The sequence below is a fragment of the Triticum aestivum genome, chromosome 3A, assembly GCF_018294505.1.
Source record: "Triticum aestivum cultivar Chinese Spring chromosome 3A, IWGSC CS RefSeq v2.1, whole genome shotgun sequence".
Lineage (NCBI taxonomy): Eukaryota > Viridiplantae > Streptophyta > Magnoliopsida > Poales > Poaceae > Triticum > Triticum aestivum.
The window spans coordinates 73,695,524-73,700,554 of record NC_057800.1 but is presented as its reverse complement, the minus strand read 5'-3'; positions in this window follow the sequence as shown (position 1 = coordinate 73,700,554).

The window sequence follows — 5,031 nt, the reverse complement described above, 5'->3', positions numbered from 1 at the left end:
TGCTTTGTTCCCTATATTTGCACTGGTGGCGAACTTTGATGCCCAATGGATGTAATATGTGTAATAGCCGTGATAGCCTAGCGTTAGTTGCTTGCTTATTTATTTCCTTGTTGTCTTGTTTATTTGTTTGCTTGTAGTCATTGTAGTTCTTTTTCCGCGGTTAGCTAGTGGCTGCAATAACCTATATTTTAAAACTAGGCCACAGTAACCATGGGCTAATATTTACTGTAGTGACACTAGGCCTCCTTCTGGCCGTAGAAATAGTGGGCCTTCTACGGGCCGTAGAAACAATGGGCCTTCTACGGGCCGTAGAAACAATGGGCCTTCTGCGGGCCGTATTATCAATGGGCCTTATACAGGCCGTATAATCGATTGGCCAAACATGGGCCAAATAGACCGCATTATGGCCGTAAATGGGCTAGAGTTGGAATCGTCCGTTCATGGGTCGACCATAACGGGCCATCATTAATAGGACGTATTTGATGATGCTATGAAATCGGCCCAACGTATTAATGGACCACAAACGGGCCGACTGTAACCACGGGCTGAATTTAGCCCACAAGCAGAAAATGACAGTAACGGGCCGTAAGTAAACGAATGCTAGAAATGAGCCCAAGAATAAATGGGCTCTTAGAAGGCCGAAAGATAACATGGGCTGGAAACGGCCCAACGGAATAACGGGCCGTTAATGGGTATAAAGTGATACACTGTTCATTATGGGCCAGTTTCACCACGGGCCGTTAATGGGTGTAAAGTGATACGTTGTTCATTACGGCCCAATTTCTCCATGGGCCGTTAGTAGGCCAAGAGTTACATAGGGCCTCATATGGGCCGAAAGACGTCATGGGCCATACATGGGCCAGAAGTGAAAACGGGCTAGAATCATATTGGATGGCCCAGATGACGCTACTGGGCCTAATTCGGATAGGGTGTAAAGAGCCTTGGGTTAGCGGGCTGTAAATGGGCTATATTCGAACAAGCCGTTAACAAGCTTTCCATGGGCTGGCCCACCAGCTTTTGACCAAGTCAAATGGGCCGACCTTTTCACAGGAATGGGCCTCTGTTGGGCCGTGCCACGTGTCGACGTATCATAGGCGCCTTCCGTCCAATGAGTGGTTGACATCTGTCCCAACGATGAGCCGACACGTGTTTCCTCCAGCCAATGATGATTTTACACGTGGAAAATCCCCATTGGTCATGGCTGTTAACGGGTTATTGAATCCAAAACCTGACCCGATAGCTTAACGGCGTTCCGTTACGGTGGATGCCATGTGTCGGTCACCCTTGACGAAAGCACTTCTGTGACACGCGATTTATCGTCATGGAAGTGGACACTTCCATGATGATAATTTTGGTAATGTCATGGAACACTTGTACGACAACACAAGTATGACTATCTTGATTCTGTCATAAATTTGTCATGGATGTACATGCATGACAAAAAAAGCGACCTACTATGACAAACACGTATCATCACGGAAGTGTATTTTTTTTTTGTAGTGCTTGTTCTTCTCCATCTCTAACATGAACTCTGCCAACGAAGGCTGGTTGGGAGGATCATCATCCCTACCATCTCCGTGGTTCCGGCTACGAGCAATAGAACTTCGGTTAACTGGCGACATCCTCAAGAACCAACCAAGGAAAGAAAGGATGGATTCAGCATCATCATAAGGATGTAGAATATAGTACAAGGAAAATACTATCTCTTGAACTCCTAGGACAATTCCGGCAGCATAACGGCAGTAAAATGCTCAAAATGAGACATCCTGCAAAGGATGGGGTAGTACCATACTCAACATCATCACTCAAGGTTCTGAGATATTACTTAACAAACTACACCGGAAGTACTTGAAACTGGAATATGACTCTGATCAACCAATCCTAAGAGACTACGGAGTAGTAACACGTGATCCTGATAGACGGAAGAGAAAGCCTAGTTCTTTAACCCCGTAGGAAAGATAGGACAACTCAGATCAGAAGGCATGAGGTATAAGGAGTAAAAAGAGCCTTACGTTCCCTTCCACAATCAATTCCCTTATATAACTAAAGAATTTCTAGACTCAACTTCGACTAGGCTGGCTTGGTAATCCTACAGGCAGTCAGGCTCTGATACCAAAGCTGTCAGGACCCCGATTCTAAGTCACACCGATCTAGCATGTAACACCTCATATCACTTTGCGGCCTCACGCACGGTATTCCCACGGGTGTCGCCTTACCATGGCCCGGGACCATTTGCGCCTTTTGGCTCACATATATGATAGTATCGCTAGCATCCATATGACAGAGAACCCGGGCCGACATGACTAGTCGTGAACCCAAAGTGGCACTGACTTACAGGGACAGGCATACATGAAACAACATCAAGCATGTCGGTCAGCAGCGTGTGAATCTGGGCTGTAGCAACTGGGCTAACAGGACTCCGGGAACCCGGGCTGTAGCAGGCTAGGCCGGAGTCCGGATGTCACCACATGACATTTCCCCGAAGGGACAGACACAGGAACGATGTGAATCACATGCCGGCCAGTCTAAGTGTTCTGGAGCAGTAGTGCTGGGCTAGCAGGACTCCGGTAAACCGGGCTGTAGCAGACTACCATGGCTCGGTGGAAGCACTAGACTACATTTCCCCATAAGAGAGGCTACCAAGGATAGACAACTAGGTTGTCGGATCCCACACATAGCAATACACGTTACACGTATGGACAACATGCAAGTATGTGCTGTACAACATGGCATCACAACATAATGCAAACTCATATAGATAAAGGCCCAAAAGAGCCACATAGCATTAATACAAACAGAGGTCTCATGACCCATCATTCAGAGCGTACAAGCAACGGAAGCATTACATGTCTGAGTACAGACAACTGCAAAAGAAAAAGGCTGAGAAGCCTGACTATCTACAAGACCCTCCAAAGGGTACAAGATCATAGCTGAGGTAACAAGCTACTCGTCGAAGTCCAAGCGGTACTACTAGTGAGACAGATGTCTCACCTGCAAAGCATAAATAAGCAAACGTGAGTACAAAGGTACTCAGCAAGACTTACATCAGATCCTATCATACATGCATTTGTATCAAGAAGGTAATGTGGGGTTTAGTTGCAGCAAGCCAGCTTTGACTCAGTGGCTATCCTGTTTTACGACTACGAGAAACTTCTTTGAGGTGAGGCAGCACACACGAGTCCACTAATCACCACATCAATACACTACTATGGATTCATCCCCGTCTCTCTATGAGAATGCCATCCATAGCACTCACACTTGTCTTGAGCATTTTAGAGTATCCACTTTAAGTTGTCTATGTACCACATAAGCATCCAAGAAGTCCATAACCAGGACATGGTTATCTGAATAGATCATGATAACCCTGCAGGGCTGTACTTCTTCACACAAGCTCTCACCACTTATCACCATGTACACGTCATGTATCTCAACAACCTTCAAGCGGAAGCCTGGCGAGGGTGTCAGCCACGACCTGACTAACCACGCAAGACTCTAGTCCAAGTTTATCGCCTATTCGGGTTCCATCCGCAAGGAGATCCGGCTAAGGTTTCGCTCACGGCCCCAAACGATGTGAGCAGGGTTACCAAGCCCACCACCCGGGTGCCACTTGGTACACCGTGCCACCTGTGCCTAGTCCGTCCGAAGCCCACCCTGCCGGGTGCCACTTGGTAGAAGAAAAACACTTCCTACAAACACCGGAAACTAGTTGCGACTCCTGGACAAAGACCAAGTCAGTTAATAAGTCGAGAGGGGTCGAGTTACCGGAACCCCAATGTGTGGTAGTATCTAGTCATTGGACAACATACACAGAACTCAGTTCTTAGGGACGGTTCTAGTGAGACAACCCACCATGTACTCCTACATGGCCTCTCACCGCTACCTTTACCAAATCATGTTCACACACTTAACTCTCAACATCAGAACATAGCACTGTACTCCAATTCATTCCCAATGAATCAGACTTGACATTCTCTAAGCAATAGCAGGCAATGCATGGTAGGAACATGACATGGCTCAATCAACTCCTACACATGCTAGTGGATTTTAACTATTTACTGTGGCAATGACAGGTCATGCAGAGGAATGGGTTCAACTACCGCAACATAAAGTAGAAGCTGAATCATTGTTGTCCTAATGCAATAAATGAGAGCAGGAGCGAGAGAGTAGGATTGTATCGAAATGAACAAGGGGGTTTCCTTGCCTGGTTGTAACATCCCAAATTTTCAATTTGGAATGTTATACACTAGATCATGATGCATAACATATTTTTCATGCATTTTGGTTGATCCTAGAAATTTCACGCAACTCAAGGACCCTCGGAGAGAGTTGGAAATTTCGTTATTTTCATATTTGAGAGTTTTCTCAAATTTCGAAAAAGAGGATCATTTGATTTATTTATTTCATCTTCAATTATTTTTCCGATATCAAAAAAAATATAAGAGAGGGAATAATATGACTTTCCCAAAATTTAGGAAAAAATGAAGATTTAATGAATAAATCAAATTTTGGTTTTGCCGGAGTTTTTGTTCGCGTTTTATTTGGATAGGAAAAAATTGCGTGTTTTCAAAAATTGCATTTTAGGTCCGGAGTAAAGTTCATTTTGTTCGACTCATTTTTAGGAGTCGGGGAAAATTTACCTTAGGAATTTTGGAGCCCGTTTAGTTTTCTTTTCTTTTGTTTTTCTGCGCGCGTAACCGTTAAAAAAAACCGCAGCACCTTGGGCCAAGGCCCAGCCAGCAGGCCGGCCGGCCAGGCCCCCGCCCCGCGCGCGCCAGGCGCCAGGCGCCAGCGCCCTAGGCCGCCGCCTCTCGCTCGAGCCGAGTCCCAGCGGGACTCTGGCCACCGTAGCCCCCCCCTCTTTCCTTTGTTTCCTTTTCCTTTTCCTACTCTATTTCTTGTCCCCTACCCCAAGTAAACCCCCCTCACCTATATAAATACCCCCACACCCCCCATCTCCTCACACCAGAACCCCAAGCCCCCTCTCCTCCTAAGCCGCAGCAAGCAGCAGCGCGCAGCCCTAAGCCGCCGCCT